The 22,971-nt window shown below is 41.9% G+C and overlaps 2 non-coding genes across 2 annotated transcripts; both read right to left on the bottom strand.

Moving 5' to 3' along the window:
- Positions 1–776: 776 nt before the first annotated feature.
- trnai-aau (transfer RNA isoleucine (anticodon AAU)) lies at positions 777–850 on the bottom strand. Its single transcript has one exon. It is a non-coding gene; the product is annotated as a tRNA-Ile (tRNA).
- A 1,588-nt stretch (positions 851–2,438) lies between these two features.
- trnal-cag (transfer RNA leucine (anticodon CAG)) lies at positions 2,439–2,521 on the bottom strand. Its single transcript has one exon. It is a non-coding gene; the product is annotated as a tRNA-Leu (tRNA).
- Positions 2,522–22,971: the final 20,450 nt, after the last annotated feature.

The following is a 22,971-nucleotide window of genomic DNA, read 5'->3' as shown; positions in this document are numbered from 1 at the left end:
CCACCATCGGATCTTGTAAACCAGCAATCAGCCCATCAGCTGCAGCACCTGGCTATAACCTCACGACACTCGCTCTGCTGTGCTCCCGAGGAGGGCTGGATATGTCTTCCTACAATAGAAAATAAGACGGGTTCGTCCGGGATTTGAACCCGGGACCTCTCGCACCCAAAGCGAGAATCATTTAATCAATTAATAGTAAATGAATCACGAAGAGAGCAGGTTGGAGTGGAAATGATGCGGGAACGAGCCCGTGTTAGATACCCATCTCCCCTTTGGGAGGTAGTATTCACTACCAGTTTATGGGCGTCTTTACACATCCGAGAGCCGGTGAAAATACCATTTCCTCTCACCTGGCCCGTGCTCTGTCGGAAGGACTTCTTAACGCGTTTTAAAACTCAAAACCGAAGCTGAAATAATCATTTCCGAACGTGTTAGTAGCGTCCGTGGGGAGCAGAACCACTGCTGGGAACACGTTTCTGAAGATAATCGAAATGAAAGCCAAATCCTGAAATATCAGCCCCGAGAGGAAACGTCTCCTAACAGGAAACATAGCTCCCGCTCCTCGTTAGTATAGGGGTGAGTATCCCCGCCTGTAACCCGGAAGAATCTTTTTAGAAGTTCATCCGAAGATGAAACAATTCCGTTAATTTCTGCGATTTCCACCAATAAAGAGAAGTGGAAGTAATTTTGATTTATTTATAGGTCGTCTTTTCATAATGATGTGTATTTCTGCGTCGGTAGACTAGAAATAGTGGGTGTGTGAAGATGAGACTCACTGGCCCGTACGGGGATCGAACCCGCGACCTTGGCGTTATTAGCACCACGCTCTAACCAACTGAGCTAACCGACCTCATGAAACACATATCTACCGCTGAGTTTTCCTACCTCTTGTTTTCTTAGTGAATCAGCTGGTGATGATCGATATAGAGAGACAGAAATAGCAAATTAATCACGCAGAGAGATTTTGGGTTGGAAATGATGCGGGAACGAGCCTGTGTTAGTTCGGGAGAAGGTAGGTTTGTGTGTGTAGTCGTGGCCGAGTGGTTAAGGTGCTGAACTGGAAATCCATTTCAGTCTCCAAAACAAAGAGGCACTTCAGTAACAGCCTGGAGAGTAACAAGGCGCCACTCAGATCACGCATCATTTCTCATCACACAGTGCTGATTCACTGAGCAAAGACCATCGCTAGGTGGCGCTTGTGGAGCAGTACATGTTGGTGAAACGATTATCTTCATTTAATCTGCTTTCCAACTGTTTATCATCTTTAAATCCACTTAATATGGAATATTAAGATGAAATGTTGCAACTATAAGGAATTGTTTGCAGCCTCAGATAATACGATATTTGCAATATTATCATACTGTGTATAGCCGGCAGTGGCGGCTAAACAAGAGGAAAATACACAGCAGTATTTCACCTTCTTCTTAAACATTTTTTGCTTATAAAACCCAGCGCATCTGCGACAGATCTGAATGCCGGAGTCTTGCTGTATTTCTAATCCCAGTGTGATACTCGAGGAACATAGTGGGGTCGCGGTGGCTCAATAAATCCTGAAATCATACAGTATGTATTCTAGGTACGAGGTTATGAAACAACATGACAGTAGCTGTGTGTCACCAGTGGGATTCACCAGCCGGTGTCACTCTGGTATTTAAACTCTGACCTGTGATCGTCCTGGTTACTGTGCGGTTCCTGGGACTGAGAATGTGTCCCTCCCCCGCCCTGAATTAGACGCTGGTCCATCTCAGGTCTGTGGAAGATCTCCACAGTCTGACTTGCTCAGGGTCAGATCTGGAAATGTTTTTCACAGGGCCGGTTAGTTCAGTGTGGTGCTAATAACGCCAAGGTCGCGGGTTTGATCCTAGGGCCACTGTCTCTACCTTGAAAAGACTTTTCTTATTGTGAAGAAAGAATTGCTTTCACTTCGTAAACCTGAGTCTAGATCTTGCTCAAAAAGAAGTGCATTTCTCTTAATTGTCGGAAATTGTTTAAAAAGTCGCAATTGTTTATTCTTCAGATAAACGTTTAAAGGTCTGACAGGAAACTGGCCATTTAGATATAAGGGGGTTTCAAATCTATTTTTTTTAAATGTGCTGCTTCATAACCGATATAATCACAGCCAATCCGGGAGCTGCGAGGCACCAGCTCATCCGTAATCTAACTGTCGTTCAGGTGGGTCTCCAATGCAGTCGATTCAGTTTGTATCCAAAAACTCCAAAACTCCTTTCCACGAGTAAACGTCGTCGGCAGGATTCCCTCGGAGAGACGCCAGTGGATTTCTAGTCAATCGCCTTAAACACTCAGCCACGACTACAAACATGACCCCACTTTCTCCCGGACTGACACGGGTTCGTTCCCGCATCATTTCCACTCCAACCCGCTCTCTTCGTGATTAAGTTGATATTTCTATATATTTATAAAGATTAAGAAAAGCTGTGTGTTAGGAGTGGGATTCGAACCCATGCCTCCAGAGGAGACTGCAACCTGAACACAGCGCCTTAGACCGCTCGGCCATCCTGACTGCTGACATACACGCCAGCCAGTCCGATGAGCCACTGCGACCCCGCTACGGTCCTCGAGTATCACACTGGTATTAGAAATACAGCAAGACTCCGGCATTCAAATCTGTCGCAGATGCGTTTGGTTCTTGTGAGCAATCTGATGGGTGAAGTCTAAAAAAGTCAATTAAAGTTTAATTTATCTAAACCCACGGGAACTTCTGATTGCTGGAGAGACTCTACAGCTCTTGAAATGAAACAGTGGGGCTGTTTCGCTACCTTTTGTGTTTTCTTAGTGAATCCGCTGGTGATTATCGGTATAGAGAGATAGAAATCCCAAAACTGAGCACGAAGAGAGCGGGTTGGGCGCTCTCTGCTTAAATCTCATCTCAGCAGATCGGGAGTCGGAGGGCCAAGCGAGCCGCAGACGTGTCGATGGCTGACGAGGGCTCGCTGCTGAGGCAGGGAGGCCACTTCAGCCAGAAGGACTTGAGCGAGGTGGGATCTCAAAGACGGTCTCGCAACAGAAACAAGGAGAAAAAGTATTGGTGAGATCAAAAGGCAGATTCAATATCCATGAGGGAGCATCGCTAGATTAGGGAACAGACCGTTGAAAACCCCGAGTGGCTCGTTTTCAGATTAGGTTCATATTTGGCCTCGTTAGCGCAGTAGGTAGCGCATCAGTCTTATAATTTGAAGGTTGTGAGGTCGATCCTCATACGGGCCAGGACTTTTTTTGCTCATCTGACACAGGCGGTTCCTGTTCGCTCATACACTCGTGTTCTTGCCTACTTCGTGGAATGCGTGACCTTTCCAAGGGAGAAAAGCACAGCCGCGTTGCTCGATCGGAGTCTCCAGTCTGTTTTCTCCTTCTGCGTTTAACACAGAAGCATGTCTGACAGCAACAGATCACACAGCTCATTTAAGACTAGCCACATGTGTGCAGTATGTGCAGCAGTTTTTTGTCGTGTTTTGTGGTTTCTTTGTCAATTTGCTGCAATTATCGGTATAAAGTCAAATCAAAGGATCTCGGACTTTAATAAACGAGCACATGGGTCTAACACACTTTGCATGACATGACCGTCAAAGAAGCAGACCTTAATTTAAGATCGAATATCAGAGTAGGTGTCCGAACTGTAGAGTTTTTATAATTTCCCTGAGAGGAAGGTCAAACAGATGACTGTAGCACAATAAAACAACATAATAACAGTAACACAACAAAACAAAACTGAAAACAGTATCACAACACTGTGACAATGACACTGTACTGAACCAGTAACAAAACACTGTAACACTGTACTGAACCAGTAACACAACACTGTGTCAATTACACTGCACTGAATACAGTAACACAACATTATGAGAATAACACTGTACTGAACCAGTAACACAACACTGTAACACAGCACAAAAAGACACTGGTAATGTCTACGATTCGGATAAGAGAAGCTTTCATATCATCTCTGGGTGGAAATACTCCAATGTCACTGTTTAAGGTTTGGAAACAGCTGATTGGCTCTTTCCCTACATTATCACAGCCAATCAGAGAGCTCCAGGGCAAAAGCGTGTCTTTGATCCCAATGAAGGCTGTCCTACAGGCGTGAGTCCAAATTTTTTGATTTTTTTAAAATTTCTGTATTTCTTGTAACACTCTCCCGTGACAAATGAAGATGAAACATCCGAGAGCAGATGAGAACGTCATTTGTTTTCTCTTGGGCCATGCAAAATTGAAAGCACTTTTCAGCATTTAAAACCTCAACAAAAAAGCTGAAATAGCCTCTTTTGCAGGTGTTAGTAGTGCTGAAGAAGGAGTAGTGTCGGTAGCACAGCCGGAGGTTCTGACATTTATCGAAGTAAGCTTTATACCATTTCCTACTGATTCAATTCTATGGCATCCAAGAGACACTGTCATCCTTAGACAGGGGCTTGTGGTTTGGACTCTGCTTTCATTTTTCTTCTCCTTTCTTCCAGTTTTTATATTATTGTTGCAGTTTTTTTTTAACTACCAAGTATGTCGTGACGTGATGATTGTTCACATTTTTTCCGTGTTGTTCATGGTGCCATGTGATACTCTGTTTGTTCTGAAAAATCAATCGAGAAAATGAATATAAAATTTCGTCTGGAATAGTTTCACTTATGTGTCTTTATAAATAATAGCTATAAATTCTTTTTTGATTATTGGAGTTCGTGAGGGCAGTGACGGTGCCCGGCAGGAGGGGAGGAAGCGGCACACGGTGAGGAAGATGAAGGATCCAGGCTCAGACAGGGACTCGAGCTCTCGCTGTGCCCGTGAGGAGTCCTCACGAGGCTCCTGCAGTCATGTTCACGGGAGACAGCGGGAGGAGACGGGGATGTCAGGGCGCAGGACGGTGGAAGTGGAGGAAGAGCGCACACAGGGGCTCGTCCTGGATTTGGACCCGGGACGTCTCGCACTCGAAGCAAGAATCACACCCCTAGACAAACGAGCCCACCTTTCTCCCCTCTCTCCTGCCAGTGAGCTCGAGTGCGATTCCTGGGACAGAGTGTGTCCCTCCCCCGCCCTGATTTAGACACTGGCCCATCTCAGGTCTGTGGGAAATCTCCACAGTCGGACTTGCTCAGAGTCAGGGCTGGAAACATGTCGTAGGAGGCCGGTTAGGGGTTGTGCGTGTAGTCGTGGCCTAGTGGTTAAGGCGATGGATTAGAAATCCAATAAAATAACAATTAACGGAGTTGTTTATTCTTCAGATGAACTTTTAAACAAACGTTGTTTTTTTTTAAACTGTAGTGAGGTGGTTAAAAAGTTACCAGTCTCCCCATCAATTCAAAGCGTGATCGATGCCCGGATCTTGCAACTTTTGCGCTCTATGTACTAGAGAGGACAGACTCCTGTCTCACTTGCAATGTTGTGTGGACTTTGCGTTGACCGCTGTAACATCTGTGTGACATCTCACCGCCACGTTTTCAATTTATACAACTGTAACTTAACCCTTCCACGGGAAACCTGTTAAAACAGGAGAACGTCTGCGATGTATTTTATTGATTATTTATTTTCTAACACACAGGAGTCAATCTTAATTAAACCCACGTCAGAATGTGTCGCTTTCAACCCATTATTATATAATCCAGTTAGTGCCGAGCACACAGCGGGTGAGAGTACAGTACAGCACAGCAGAGCTTCGCTTCAACAGGACTCACAGGAGGGAAGGGCTGTCCGGTATCGCCGGCTGTTCGCTCCATTACCAGATGACATGTTTCAAGCCCAAATCACACTTGTACAGATGCAGCCATTCAAAGTGCGCGGCACAGACACGTTCCGCAGGTAATTGGCTACGGCGTCGTGCATCGTGACGCGCGATGACGCAAAATACCGCGGTGCGTGATTGGTTGACCGACAGGGGCACTCGTGGTCCGTTGGTCTGTCGTAGAAAGACTTACTGTAAACGTCTTTACTGTGCCCGTTGTAGATATTGAATTTTACCACTGAAGGGAAATCTTAGTAGCTGAGCATAAAAAGAATAGGAGCATACTGCAACGCGTGTGAGGTCCATAAACAATATTAATTTTGGAACTTAAACATACAGTATATGGCTGGTCTCGGTACTTTAAAGAAAACATACACACCAGTATTCCATTTCTCCCTAAACATTTTAAGCATCGAAGTCTTTAACTAACGCGATACCGGAGTCAACAAGCATACTTTTAGAATTTGATTAAAAGGGAATATAATATGGAATCGCGTATCTCAAGAATTTAAAGACCAGACAATCGCAAACGCATTTTCAATAAAATTATTTTATTCATTCAGCAGTTTGTGAGAGGGACATCCAGCAGGGAGAGACACACACACCGGTTTTCATTGACAAAATTGGTTTTTTTCAATTCCTCTTGTCTAACAGGAATCTGATATTTACACCCGGCACGGCACCGAGGGGGCGTCTGCATTTATAACTTAGTTTTTAAAATTAGGCAAGCAATATGAAGCATCTCCTTTAACTTTTAAGTCCCTTACTGTATTTTTGTATTATATTCCCTATTAATCAAACTCTAAGAGTATGTATCGGCTTGTCAGTCAGGTCTTTTTTTCTCTATTTCAATTGTCGTTTACACATGGACGACTTTAAAAGCTAGCAAGACAGGTTTCGATTCACATTAGCTGGCGAGCCTTGTTAAAAAAACTAATGATAATGTAACATGCCACTGTTTGTTCATGAACAAAGTTATACTGAGATTTCCTTAGATACGCGATTAAAAAATAAATAAAAATTTGAATCTTCTGCGGAACACATTCCATAAGAATCAGCGGTTCTACAATATATCTTATATATTATAATATATCTACAATAAATCTTGTGACTTTTGAAATTTACTGGGGGTGGACCACGTCTGTAAATTTCGATGGGTCCAGAGGCAAAAGTGCCTTGCCTTGCAATCTCCGGGAAACCATTAGTACGATGGTGAATCGGAGATTCTCAACCCTTGCTGCGTACGACTGGAAAAGAATTCGTGATCGGATCAACGAAATGCTTCGTAGGAGGAGGCGCTCTTTTCCTCTTGTCTAACAGTCTGTCCACAAACAAAACATTCCTGTTAGACAAGAGGAATTGAAAAAAAAACAATTTTGTCAATGAAAACCGGTTTGTGTGTCTCTCCCTGCTGGATGTCCCTCTCACAAACTGCTGAATGAATAAAATAATTTTATTGAAAATGCGTTTGCGATTGTCTGGTCTTTAAATTCTTGAGATACGCGATTCCATATTATATTCCCTTTTAATCAAATTCTAAAAGTATGCTTGTTGACTCCGGTATCGCGTTAGTTAAAGACTTCGATGCTTAAAATGTTTAGGGAGAAATGGAATACTGGTGTGTATGTTTTCTTTAAAGTACCGAGACCAGCCATATACTGTATGTTTAAGTTCCAAAATTAATATTGTTTATGGACTTCACACGCGTTGCAGTATGCTCCTATTCTTTTTATGCTCAGGCACTAAGTAAAAGGAGATGCTTCATATTGCTTGACTGATTTTAAAAACTAAGTTATAAATGCAGACGCTCCCTCGGTGCGCTGCTCTGGTGCGCCGGCTCTTACACAGTGCCTGTCTGCCGTAAGCGTTACAATATACATACCCAACACTGCTTGTACCCATCTGTCATGCAAATAAAACACCTTGAATTGAATTGAATTGAATTGAGGGGAGAGGGGGGGAATACTAAAACCAATACTGGCGACTTGCTAATGCGTTGGTTTAACAGTCCGGGTGTGGCAGGCTTCCAATGTCAACTCGACTCCATTGGAAGACAATGAACGTATTTTAGCCCTAAATGAATTAATAGCAAACATGGTTTACATAAAATACATTTTTCCAAGACAGTTTATAATAATACGATCTATAGTTGAAATCTGAGCCTACTTTAAAAATAAAGGAAAAGCATTTTCAGAGAGCAATCACGCTGTGTTTATGTAGAAAAAGCGATTAGGTTTATGAGCAATCTAATTACCTATTCGCTTAAAACGCTATATAAAATAAAGTTTATTTAGAGATGAATGATCAGTGTCGCAGTTTAAATAATGGGAGTCAGGAAACTAACACACAGCGCCACCAGATTTAATAACGCAATAAAAACGCTATAAAATAATGTGACTAGGCACAGAAAAAGTTTACAGCACAGTACAATATAAATGCTGACCATGACTTTAGAAGCATAAATTACCTTACACTCAATTTAAACACAAGCTGTCTTTCTGTATGAACCTCTAAGCTGGTTCATACAGAAAATGTAGAAATGCATTAGCCTGATTATGATTAAAAAACACATAATTAAACACGCGTTTGCGATTTAAATCAGAACACGATTTAAATCAATATAAATGTTTATATTGTAACGCATACTGTCCAGCCTCCATTTCTCTATAAAAATTTACTCTGTTGCACACACACACACAATAGAAGCAGGAACCGCTGTCAGAAGGGAAGATATGTTCAAAATATCGCAAATATCGATCATGTTGCGATATTTTGAAATATAAAAGTCAATTGATTGTCCATAATATCGCTATTCTATTTTTTCGAAGAAATGTTTGTTAAAAGAAAAGTCCAGCACCAGCTGGATTCGAACACACAATCTGGCAGCTGGTAGTCACGCACCTAGACCAGTCGGCTACAAGACAGCTCGCGTGAACAGACAGGCGAAACAGCCCTACACAGCCCTGTCGCAGCACACGAATACCGTTATTAAATTCTTTAGATACGCGATTCCATATTATATTAGCAGAAAAGCTTAAAACTACCACTTTTTCACACGCTATTTCACATGCTAGTTAAATACTTCGATGCTTAAAATCGTTAGGGAGAAATGGAATACTGGTGTGTATTTTTCCTTTAAAGTGCCGATTCCTGGAATCTGACTGGCTGACACCCCTCTGAAGTGGTTCCATAAAATCTGGTATACGGAAAAGAAAACGTTGATAAATACAAGTGTCTTTTAATACACTCTTTGCTGTGCTCTTGAGGATCCTTGTGATATTTTAAGCTCTAGTTGAATGATAGGTGTCGCATTTTAAATCATTTTCATAGTTAGAAATTATGAAACGCCCTGTTAAAAGCAAGGAAGTTTTTATGCCCGTTGAAGTAAAACAAAATGCCTGACAAAGTATGGCTTGGACAGATTCCAAGTGCTTGTACAAATGTGCTAAAGAAATTATACTTTGAGTATACAGCTTGTCCAAAGTCATCCATTATTAATACTATTAGTAATATCTTCAGTAAAGGCTTTGATGCATAAATATTTCTGTTAAAGGTAGGTTGTGTACTTTTGTCCAACTGAGCAATCTTGCTTTCATAAAATATACCAACATTTTAATGACTGATGATTAACATGCTGTAATACACAGTTCAAAATTAAAGGCTCAAATGCTGTACATGAGAGGTTAAGCTCCCCCTGGCGGTTTTACAAGATGACGCCGGATAGTTAACCACGTGACACCACGTTAACTGCGTCATACCGCGTGATACTGTGACACGCCCACCGGGGTATGCCGCGAAATACCTCACGCATTTTGAATGGCTGCATCTGTATATGAGAAACTATATATATACACAGTATACAGCATATGAATATGTATATACTTTACATGACTGCGAGGAATATGAAACGTAATAAAGAGCAAGCTGCTGAAATCGTTTATGAATTTTTGATTCAAGATTTTTTTATTTGCCATATACAACAAGTGTATTGGAATGCTTACTCGTTCAGCTGTAGCCAGTAACAGTACAGAAAAAAAAATAGGCACAAATGACAAACAGACATGGACAATAAATTTAGACAATAGACGTTTTAATACAGCCTAGACAGGTCACAGTGCAGACAGCGCAGTACCTTACAGTGCAGGTGCGAATATGAGCTGTTTAAGATGCGGGCTGCTTGGGCGAAGACACTGTTTTTGAATCTATTCAAAATCCATCTCTCAGACCCCAGGGGTGAAAACAGATCATGGCCCGGGTGAATTGGGTCCTGAAGTATAGCTCGAGCCCAGTTGTGGCAGTGGTCGAGATCTATCTGGTCGATGGAGGGTGGCTCGTTCCCAGTGATTTTCTGGGCAGACCTCACAACCCTCTGTATGGCTGTTCTGTCCTGTGGCTCCACCATACAACACCGTAACACCACCAGACAGGACACTCTCAATCGGATTACAGTAACAATTAGTAAGTGTTGTCTTGCTCATCCCCCACTTCCTTAACTGTCTCAAGAAGTGAAGGCGCTGGTGGGCTTTAGTGAGGATGGCAGCAGTGTTCTCTGGCCAGCTCAGCCTCTCAGTGATCTGGAGGCTGAGGAACCTGAAGGTGCTGACAGTTTCAACTGGAGCCCCCTGAATGATTATGGGTGTATGACGTCCTCTGTGCCTCCCGAAGTCCACTATAATCTCTTATGTTTTGGCGATGTGAAGTGTGAGGTTGTTGTTGTGGCACCACTCCATCACATTTCATCACTGTTGCTGATAAGACCGATGACTGTGGTGTCATCAGCAGACTTGGTGATGCGGTTGCTGTTAAATCTGGCCACACAGTCGTGTGTAAATGGAGAATACAGCCAGGGGCTCAGGCAGCAGTGTGTCCCCCTGTGTTGAGGATCAGAGGGGATGAGGTTTTGATTCCAGTCCTCACCACTTGGGGTCTGCCTGTCAGGAAGTCCAGGACCCAGTTGCAGATGGAGTTGTTGAGGTCCAGACCCCTGAGCTTGACCACCAGCCTGCCTGGCACAGTTGTGTTGAAGGCTGAGCTGAAGTCAATAAATAACATCCTGGCACAGGTGCTCCTCTTGTCCAGGTGGTGTGAAGGGCCAGTGAGACAGCATCGTCCACTGACCTATTATTCCTATAAGCAAACTGCAGGAGGTCCAGGGAGTCCGGGACAATACTGCTGATGTGTCCCCTCACCAGTTTCTTCTGTGCCGGTGGCACTTCATGACTACTGAGGTGAGTGCCACCGGGCGGTAGGCATTCTGACACGACACCTTGGTTGCCTCAGGCAGGGGCACGATAGTAGTTCTCCTGAAGCACAGTGGGACAGTAGACAGGGATAGTGACATGTTAGATATTACAGTGAAGACAGGGGGCAGCTGTGCTCTGCCTGCCTTTTAAACACAGAAGGTGAGGCCATCAGGGCTCGCAGCCTTGTGTGGCTCCACCTGTCCGAAAGCTCTCCGTACCTCCTGTTCAGACAGCTGCAGCACAAACTCCCCAGGCTCACTGGGCATTCTGGGTGAAGGGTCTGTGTTGTGAGCATCAGACCTGGCATAGAAGTTGTTTAGTTGGTCAGGCAATGAATCATCAGCTGTTGTTTTAACACCCATTTGTCCTTTATAATTAGTGACAGCCCTCAGGCCATTCCAGAGGTGCACTGTGTTAATGCCCCCACATTGTGATTCAAGCCTGTCTCTGTCGTCCCTTTTCGCATGTCTGACGGCCCTCTCCAGGTCACACCTGGCTTTCCTGTACAGCCCAGGGTCTCCAGAGTTGAAGGCCACAGACCGCTCCTTCAGCTTGGCTTATACAAATACAAATGTCAACACAGTATTTGATACACTGTGTAACTGTATTATCATGATTATGACAAGGTAGAATCACTTAAACGAACTGAAATTGTTCATTTATACCATGAGATATTTTGAAACATTAAATGTATTTTACAGCTAATTTCTTGCTTTCATTTCTCCTACACGCAGTATTGTTATTAACAGAAACTACGAAACGAAGAAGAAACACCAGATACTGAGCTCTGGCTCGTTCATTCCAGTGTTGACTTGTCTTTGGCGACACCTGGTGGCCACAGCGGTCAGTCCGCCACGTCGCCCGTGAACAGGCAGCGCGCGTATTACAGCCTGGAAGACGCACAGAGGGAAACCGGTTTCATTTCTGTCTCCTTTCTAATCCACTCCGGGATGGAATGATGAAAGTGGGAGACACTTTTCCCCCGTCACCCACGACACGATCCACACTCAGACTGCTTGGTCATAACTCCCGCTTGCTTTTTACTCCATTTCTGAACGTTGTTTGCCCTATGTACGGTTCAAAGTTTTGTGGTCATCAGTTTAATGCGCTTTATATGACTTCGCGTGGTGTTCTGGTCTCTTGTCCGGTGAGTTATGAAGATGAGATCTTCCCTTTTCTTCAGCCCGGCGTTTTAATCTTTTGGGGGAATATGGTCTGAGTTGCAACAGTCACACGGAAATAATGTTCATAGAAATAATGTTCATTTCGACATGACCTGGAGCTCATTCCTCCTCCAGCTTCATTAGCGCAGTAGGTAGCACGTCAGTCTCATACTCTGAAGGTCGTGAGTTCGATCCTCACACGGGGCAGGGATCGATGCTGTTTGGGGCTCTTCACAGATGGGGCGTGAGACGTTCACTCACACACACGCGTGTTCTTCTCTTCCACGCCCAATACGACATGTTTAGTCCGCGAAAAACACGGTTTCCACTCGCGCGTTTTAAAAATAATGATTCATGACGGCTCATGTTCGCTCATGCACGCGTGTTCTTGCACGTGGAATGCGTGACCTTTCCAAGGGAGAAAAGCACAGCCCAGTACTCGATCGGAATCTCCGGGCTGTTTTTGTCCTTGTGCGTTTAGCACAGAAGCACGTCTGACAGCAGCAGATCACACAGTTCATTTAAGACTGGCCACATGTGTGCAGCAGTTTTTTTCTCGTGTTTCTGTTTTCTTCATTAATTTGCTGCTAATTATCGGTATAAAGTCAAATCAGTCAGGATCTCGGACTTTAATAAACGAGCACTTGGGTCTAACACTCCTTGCATAACAAGACCGTCAAAGGAAGTAGACCTTAATTTAAGATCGAATATCAGTAGGTGTAGGTGTCTGAACTGTAGAGTTTTTAAAATTTCCCTGCGAGGATGGTCTGCGCTGTTATTGTGATTCCTGTCAGAAGCGCGTGTCACATGTAACTTCTCTCCAGTGTGATGACAGTTTCTGAAGCAGGGAGAGAGATCTTATATACATTTCCTTTCCCCACTAATCTGACTACTATTCCAAAGGGGTAGTCAACTACCAACAATTCCCTTCAGTTATGCTCCACATTAATGTTCCATATGAAGTGGATTTAAAACAGATTTAAGGCGATGTTCGTGTAGTCGTGGCCGAGTGGTTAAGGCGCTGGACTAGAAATCCATTGGGGACTAGAAATCAATGAGGGACACATCCCGTAAAGAAAGCATCTTTAGCTTTTTCTGTGTTTTCTTGAGTCTTCATTTAATCTGCTTTCCTACTGTTCATCATCTTTAAATCCACTTAATATGGAATATTAAGATGAAATGTTGTAACTATACGGAACAAGTAATAGGTTTATTCCATGCTGAAAAAGAGGAAGAAAGAGAACACAACGTTTCGGCTGTGGAGCCTTCTTCAGGTGTGAATATATAAGGAATTGTTATATAGGAATTGTTTGCCTTATAGTTTGGAACCTATTAGGAATTGTTTGCAGCGGAAAATAATACGATATTTGCAATATTATCATATTGTGTATAGCCGGCTGTGGCGGCTAAAAATGAGTAAAATACACAGCAGTATTTCACCTTCTTCCTAAACACTTTTTTGCTTATAGAACCCAGCGCATCTGCGACAGATCTGAATGCCGGAGTCTCGCTGTATTTCTAATACCAGTGTGATACACGAGAAACGTAGTGGGGTCGCGGTGTCTCATAGGACCGGCTGGCAGACTTGTCAGCAGTCAGGATGGCCGAGCGGTCTAAGGCGCTGCGTTCAGGTTGCGGTCTCCCCTGGAGGCGTGGGTTCGAAATCCCCTCCTGATACGCACAGCTCTTCCTTATCAGTATAAAAATATAGAAATATAATAAATATAGCACAGATATCTCTTATCTTTTCTCCTTAGAGCACCAGTGAAGGAAGCACTAAGTACTGCACACCGAAAATGCTTCTACAACATCTCGCGAGCTCAGCCCTGAGCATGAACTGCAGGAGCTGTGAATCAGAACATTTCAATTCATCTGATCAGTAAATGAATATGCAGGACCCGTTAATATCGGGTCTCTCCTGTTCGCACAGTATATAACTGAACGTCCCTCGTAATTTGAAAGAGACCGGATAAGGACACGGAGCTACTAACGCGATTCTCATTGCAATTAGTCCCGAGACAAGCGAGTCCAGCGGCTGCGGGTTTGAAGGTGAACGTGTCTCGTATTCTAAGGGCTTCTGCTTCCACTGATGAATGATAGAGCTTCGTGGGGAGATCCTTCAGACGATCAGGCGAACACGTCGCTCTTTCGGTCACGTGTAGAGGCTACAGTTGTGTCAGCAGTGCGCTAAATGTAAGTGCATCTGTAGCGCTTCATCGCAGAGATTTTTGTTTTAGCGCACCGTTATATTTACTATATTTATTATACACGTGTAAATTAATTACTGCGAAAATAATTTACTTCGTACACTGTGCACAGTGCCGTATACTCCTAGTTGCGGCACACACGATACATACAGTAAAAAGCCTCAGGCACTGTGTTAGATGTGTTTTCGACGTTATATATGCGTTTATTCATGTCGTCGATTTTACGGTTGCAATTCGACGTTGATTATACGTCGAGGCGACGTATATATACGTATATTCGACGAATCAATGCCCACAGCTTGGCATACATGGGTTTTGCGGAGGGGGTCTTGCCACCTGCCTGAAAAAAAACAGTAAAATGTTTGAGTGCCTATAGAGTTTCTATTTTTATTTTCTTGGGAAAAGTTGATACCATTTCCTGGACACCCCGTCCCCCGATCAGTGCGCGGTGCCCGGGGAAAAATCTGTAGGGGGGCGTCTGAAATTCTGAGGGGGGGTGATATTTCGGTTGAAACGGAGCTGTACGGTGCAGCTACCCAAATGAAATCTCGCAGCTATGCCATTGGTTAGTGCTTCATGATAGAAGACGACTAGCAATCTGGTATTTGCGATGAAGTTCAGTTTCACATTTTTCGTCACTCTCACGGTTTGTATTGCCTGGAGCGAAAAGTACCATAAGCGTTCATTTTTGCAGCTACATGGACGTTCTGAATCGTTAAGAAAAAAATGTTGTAAAACCAACAGAAAGCACAGACTGCTATAACTAGTCCTAGTTATATAACGATTTTAAGTATAATGATAAACTACTGCAAGGAATCGGTCCAACTGAGCAAACAGGATCGTAATGTTGACACTCAATAACGACACTGATATGTGCAGTTCCTGGACGGATAGCCCTCCTGCCCATCAAACAGTCCGAGTGACTGTTAGTGTCATTTAGTGTTGTCTGACCATTGACAAAGTACAACTATTTTTTTAGGGCACAAGTTAAGTTAAGTAAATCCTTTTGCCCAAAACTGAAGGGACGACACTCCTCCCCCCGTGACGCCAGGCCTGTTCCCAATCCTTTTCCATAATGTCATTATACTGTATATAATAACAGTGACCGATCCTTACTAACTGTATGCGTTAAAATTGCACATCAGCACATAGCAGGGAGCACATAGCCGCGATGTATTATCAATGTTAAATTTCAACCATAATATCGACAACATTAATAAACGCATACGTTGAGAAAATATCTAACCCAGCATATTTTCCGGTTATATACCACAATGCATTGCTAGTATTCGTTGGTCGCCATTTTGGACACGTTTTTCAAACGTAGAAGTATATCCGCAAATATCTCAGCAATCCTCTTTTGACGAGTAAGTATAAATAATAATAATAATAATAATAATAATACTATCTGAATACATACAGATCTTACTTAATATTATTTTGATTAAAATAGTATGTTAATAAGCAAAAAATGGCACATAAAAATAGTGTGAAGGGGAAGATTACACAAAATCGTTTTGCCGTTTCTCTAATTTTATCCGTTTATTTCAGCTTTGAGCTTAGTAAACCTTAATGGTTCATTTTTTAGATTATACTCAAGAAGATATTAACCATAATTTATTTGAGTAGTAATATTATATAATTTTCTCCTAGCTGCAGTGCTGAAGTCCCACCCTACGTCGAAAGAAAAAGATATAAAGGAGCACGCAATGCGTTACTTGAAGAATACATATGCAAGGCAGGGGGCCAGGAGATCTGGACACTGAAAATAATAGGTTTCTGGTCCTGTTAGGACAATTAGACAGGGTTTGCAAATGGTGGACAAAAATCGTCTTAACTTCCATTGTAATATTTGTTTTTTTTGGAAATATATAAGTTGTACATTTTAAACTTTATATTTGAATCAAAATGTGGTTTTGAGTTAGTGTGTTAATGTAATTAGTTTGTGTTTGTCATTACTATACTGTATATTGATGTTACCAGAATTTGTAGTTGAAGTTTAAGACTAGTTGTGTTTTTTTTATGATTATTACCCATATGTTGATTGTTGATTGATTGCATACAATGTATAATTTAATTTTTCAGGTGTGAATGTGTATTTTCAGAATAAATTTCTAAACCAAATCATTGGCTTGGTTTACTTGTTTCTACACCTATAAAACCTATCTTTGATGTATAATAGACCTCTACCCATATACGTATAATAGACCTCTAAAGTTATCCGTATAATAGACCTCTAAAGTTATCCGTATAATAGACGTCTAACCATATACGTATAATAGACGTCTAAAGTTATCCGTATAATAGACGTCTAAAGTTATCCGTATAATAGACCTCTAACCATATACGTATAATAGACCTCTAAAGTTATCCGGAACTCCAACTATATATGTATAATGAACGTCTAAACATAGACGTATAATTGACGTATAACTTTAGACGTATATTAGAATTTCATTCTAGACGAATTTTAGACCACATTTAGACGTCTAAGGTATGCGTTTAATAGACGTATATTATACGTCTTTTGCCCACTGGGAGTCCTGTCACTGGACACGTATCTAAGTAATTAATTCATATAATTAACGTAAATTAACAATTAACGGAGTTAAAACGTTGTTTTTTTTAAGTTTAAAAGTTTCCCGTCGGGTAATCAAACTCTGATCTCCCCCGTGACAGGCCGGGATACTCACCACTATACTAACGAAGAGCGCGTGTCTGTCGTTGGTCTTGAGCTGTTTCCTGTTTACTTCCTCTCAGGGCTGGTGTTTTCCAGTTCGGCCTGTTAATATGATTCTTCACAGAAATGAGAATGAAAATGTGGAGAGATGTTATACGAATTTCCTTTTTCCGACTAATCTAACTGCTACTCCAAACCCAGTGGGCAAAAGACGTATAATATACGTCTATTAAACGCATACCTTAGACGTCTAAATGTGGTCTAAAATTCATCTAGAATGAAATTCTAATATACGTCTAAAGTTATACGTCAATTATACGTCTATGTTTAGACGTTTATTATACATAAATGGTTGGAGTTCTATTATACGGATAAATTTAGAGGACTATTATACATATATGGTTGGAGTTCCGGATAACTTTAGAGGACTATTATACGGATAACTTTAGAGGTCTATTATACGTATATGGTTAGAGGTCTATTATACGGATAACTTTAGACGTCTATTATACGGATAACTTTAGACGTCTATTATACGTATATGGTTAGAGGTCTATTATACGGATAACTTTAGACGTCTATTATACGGATAACTTTAGACGTCTATTATACGTATATGGTTAGAGGTCTATTATACGGATAACTTTAGAGGTCTATTATACGTATATGGGTAGAGGTCTATTATACATCAAAGATAGGTTTTATAGGTGTAGAAACAAGTAAACCAAGCCAATGATTTGGTTTAGAAATTTATTCTGAAAATACACATTCACACCTGAAAAATTAAATTATACATTGTATGCAATCAATCAACAATCAACATATGGGCAATAATCATAAAAAAAACACAACTAGTCTTAAACTTCAACTACAAATTCTGGTAACATCAATATACAGTATAGTAATGACAAACACAAACTAATTACATTAACACACTATCTAACTCAAAACCACATTTTGATTCAAATATAAATTTTAAAATGTACAACTTATATATTTCCAAAAAAAACAAATATTACAATGGAAGTTAAGACGATTTTTGTCCACCATTTGCAAACCCTGTCTAATTGTCCTAACAGGACCAGAAACCTATTATTTTCAGTGTCCAGATCTCCTGGCCCCCTGCCTTGCATATGTATTCTTCAAGTAACGCATTGCGTGCTCCTTTATATCTTTTTCTTTCGATGTAGGGTGGGACTTCAGCACTGCAGCTAGGAGAAAATTATATAATATTACTACTCAAATAAATTATGGTTAATATCTTCTTGAGTATAATCTAAAAAATGAACCATTAAGGTTTACTAAGCTCAAAGCTGAAATAAACGGATAAAATTAGAGAAACGGCAAAACGATTTTGTGTAATCTTCCCCTTCACACTATTTTTATGTGCCATTTTTTGCTTATTAACATACTATTTTAATCAAAATAATATTAAGTAAGATCTGTATGTATTCAGATAGTATTATTATTATTATTATTATTATTATTATTTATACTTACTCGTCAAAAGAGGATTGCTGAGATATTTGCGGATATACTTCTACGTTTGAAAAATGTGTCCAAAATGGCGACCAACGAATACTAGCAATGCATTGTGGTATATAACCGGAAAATATGCTGGGTTAGATATTTTCTCAACGTATGCGTTTATTAATGTTGTCGATATTATGGTTGAAATTTAACATTGATAATACATCGCGGCTATGTGCTGATGTGCAATTTTAACGCATACAGTTAGTAAGGATCGGTCACTGTTATTATATACAGTATAATGACATTATGGAAAAGGATTGGGAACAGGCCTGGCGTCACGGGGGGAGGAGTGTCGTCCCTTCAGTTTTGGGCAAAAGGATTTACTTAACTTAACTTGTGCCCTAAAAAAATAGTTGTACTTTGTCAATGGTCAGACAACACTAAATGACACTAACAGTCACTCGGACTGTTTGATGGGCAGGAGGGCTATCCGTCCAGGAACTGCACATATCAGTGTCGTTATTGAGTGTCAACATTACGATCCTGTTTGCTCAGTTGGACCGATTCCTTGCAGTAGTTTATCATTATACTTAAAATCGTTATATAACTAGGACTAGTTATAGCAGTCTGTGCTTTCTGTTGGTTTTACAACATTTTTTTCTTAACGATTCAGAACGTCCATGTAGCTGCAAAAATGAACGCTTATGGTACTTTTCGCTCCAGGCAATACAAACCGTGAGAGTGACGAAAAATGTGAAACTGAACTTCATCGCAAATACCAGATTGCTAGTCGTCTTCTATCATGAAGCACTAACCAATGGCATAGCTGCGAGATTTCATTTGGGTAGCTGCACCGTACAGCTCCGTTTCAACCGAAATATCACCCCCCCTCAGAATTTCAGACGCCCCCCTACAGATTTTTCCCCGGGCACCGCGCACTGATCGGGGGACGGGGTGTCCAGGAAATGGTATCAACTTTTCCCAAGAAAATAAAAATAGAAACTCTATAGGCACTCAAACATTTTACTGTTTTTTTTCAGGCAGGTGGCAAGACCCCCTCCGCAAAACCCATGTATGCCAAGCTGTGGGCATTGATTCGTCGAATATACGTATATATACGTCGCCTCGACGTATAATCAACGTCGAATTGCAACCGTAAAATCGACGACATGAATAAACGCATATATAACGTCGAAAACACATCTAACACAGTGCCTGAGGCTTTTTACTGTATGTATCGTGTGTGCCGCAACTAGGAGTATACGGCACTGTGCACAGTGTACGAAGTAAATTATTTTCGCAGTAATTAATTTATTATATTTACTATATTTATTATACACGTGTAAATTAATTACTGCGAAAATAATTTACTTCGTACACTGTGCACAGTGCCGTATACTCCTAGTTGCGGCACACACGATACATACTGTACAGTAAAAAGCCTCAGGCACTGTGTTAGATGTGTTTTCGACGTTATATATGCGTTTATTCATGTCGTCGATTTTACGGTTGCAATTCGACGTTGATTATAGGTCGAGGCGACGTATATATACGTATAGCCGTAATTTTGCCGTAAATATACGTATATTCGACGAATCAATGCCCACTGGGAAGGTGAAACCCGTCAATTCTTAAAAGGTTTTTGAAAATCTGCCTGAATACGATTTTGTTTAAAAATCTTTCTGTGTTTATTATAAGAATCTCCAGCCAAAAAATAATGAACTTCTGAAAACAATGAAACTAAAAGGATGAAACCAAGCGCTCTTAGTTACTGAGTGTTCATGAGCGTCAATAAACAACTGAAAGCAGGTGAAATCACCGTGTGCTTTCACTGTTCCCAAGCTCAGTTAAAATAACTTTCCAGCGTTAGAAACCTCATTAATAACAACTGATTCTACACGTGTTAGTAGTGTGTGAGGAGGAGCGGTAAATAAAGTGTATTAACATACACAGTCAAGTTATTCACTCATCACAGAGCTCTTAAAAGGAGACACCCCAGATGGGATTCGAACCCACATCAAAAATTAACATTTAAATTGCTATCAGAGAAGGTTGTACGACTATCGCATCATTTTATCTGAGAGGGAGACTTTCTGTGTCACGGTTCTCGTTATTCGTGATCCTGCGCTTGAACTCGACCGGTTGCTGATAATGTCGGCTGACAGAGAGGCGCCTCAGTAGCGGCCTGGAGAGGAACAAGGCGCCCCTCAGAACGCGCGTCATTTCTCATCACACAGCGCCGGTAGTGCAGCTTGACACTCAAAGGCTCCACGAGAGCCTTCTTTTCTTCTCAGCAGAGAATAAACCTTTGCTTGCTCCTTAATTAACGAGAGTCTACCAGGACTGGGGATGAAAACCACGTGGTTTTTATGTCTCTTGGATCTTAAGTCCAATGCTTTTACCGCTCAGACTTTCTGCTCAATTACAGCACTAGAAATGTTCTGATTCAGGGCTTCTGCGGTTTCTGCTAATTACACGCAAGTGGGAGACTCCCTCTCTGAAGAGTCCCGTCTCCCTGCAAGAGAGAAGGCCAGTCAATCAGATGTACTCTAAAAAGCCAACATGAGAAAATCGCAGTGTGTCAGGAGTGGTTTCTTAAAAGCAGAAAATACGAGGAGAGCTAGACGTATGTTTTTGTAATCACGGAATAAATCAGGACTTGTCCGCGACTGGAGGCCGGGACCTCTCGCAACCAAACAGGAAGTCTAGACCAACGAGCCAGAGAGATCGTGCGTGCTCTGATTTCAAGTGTGTTTTTCACGAGTGTGCGATCGCACAGAAGACTCGAGAGGGATTTAATGTGCATGGGACGGAGGTGATCACTAGCACAGGAAGGGGGATTAGCTCAAATGGTAGAGCGCTTGCTTAGCATGCGAGAAGTAGCGGGATCGATGCCCGCATCCTCCAGCTTTTTCGCTCTATGTACTAGAGAGGACAGACTCCTGTCTCACTTGCAACGTTGTGAAGACTTTGCGTCGAGCGCTGTAAGGACGCGATGACCTCTCACTGCCACGTTTTCAATTTAAAGAACTATCCCTTCCACGGGAAACCTGTTAAAACAGGAGAAAGTCTGCGATGTATTTTGTAGATGTAGCGCAGCGCTGATTCACTGAGCAAAGACCACCGATAGGTGGCGTTAATGGAGCGTTAGATGTTGTTGAAACGATTGTCTTCATTTAATCTGTTCTCCAACTGTTTATCATCTTTAAATCCACTTAATATGGAATATTAAAATGGTAGAATTTTAATCACAAGATAGAATCACTTAAATGAACTGAAACTGTTCATTTATACCATGAGGTATTTTGAAACATTAAATGCATTTTACAACTACTTTCTTACTTTCATTTCTCCTACACGCACTATTATTACGAACAGAAACTAAGAAAGAAGAAGAAACACCAGATACTGAGCTCTGGCTCATTCATTCCAGTGTTGACTTGTCTTTGGCGACACCTGGTGGCCACAGCGGTCAGTCCGCCACGTCGCCCGTGAACAGGCAGCGCGCGTATTACAGCCTGGAAGACGCTCAGAGGGAAACCGGTTTCATTTCTGTCTCCTTTCTAATCCGCTCCGGGATGGAATGATGAAAGTGGGAGACACTTTTTCCCCGTCACCCACGACACGATCCACACTCAGACCGCTTACTTATAATTCCCGCTTGCTTTTTACTCCATTTCTGAACGTTGTTTGCCTGATGTACGGTTCAAAGTTTTGACACTGCGTGGTGTTCTGGTCTCTTCTGGTCTCTTGCCCGGTGAGTTATGAAGATGAGAGCTTCAGTCACACGGAAATAATGTTCATATATATAATGTTCTTTCTGACAAGTGAATCGTCACCCCTTTTCGCCGTCATTCTGAAGAGAACAATTTGAAATCTCAGCAAGCCCAATGTGGCTCGTTGGTCTAGGGGTATGATTCTCACTTAAGGTGCGTGAGGGGCCCGTGTTCAAATCCCCGACGAGCCCAGTTTTATTATGTGATAGGAAGACATATCAAACTCACTTCTTACCTTTTGTCCGCGATAAACACGGTTCGATCCCTCGCTATGATGCTCGGTGTCCACTCACACCTTTTTAAAATAATGATACATGAGAGCAGCAGATAAACTCCGAGTGGTGAAGGTGTCTCCACCACCGGATCTTGTAAACCAGCAGTCAGCCCGTCAGCTGCAGCACCTGGCTATAACCTCATTACACTCGCTCTGCTGTGCTCCCGAGGAGGGCTGGATATGTCTTCCTACAATAATAGAAAAAAAGATGGTCTCTTCGCGCACAGAGGCCGGAGACAGACCGGAGACAGGTTGGAAATGATGCGGGAACGAGCCCGTGTCAGTTCGAGAGAAAGTGAAGCTTGGCGTGTAGTCGTGGCCAAGTGGTGAAGGTGATGGACTTGAAGTCCATTGGCATTTCCCCGCCCAGGTTTGAGTCCTGCTGACTACAGGTGTGTTTTTCCTTTTGGTGAATCCAAATAACATGTCAATT

Source organism: Atractosteus spatula, chromosome 5 (genome assembly GCF_055471065.1).
Source record: "Atractosteus spatula isolate fAtrSpa1 chromosome 5, fAtrSpa1.hap1, whole genome shotgun sequence".
Classification (NCBI taxonomy): Eukaryota; Metazoa; Chordata; class Actinopteri; order Semionotiformes; family Lepisosteidae; genus Atractosteus; species Atractosteus spatula.
The sequence above is the reverse complement of the archived record's forward strand: the minus strand, read 5'-3'. Positions and strand labels throughout refer to the sequence as shown.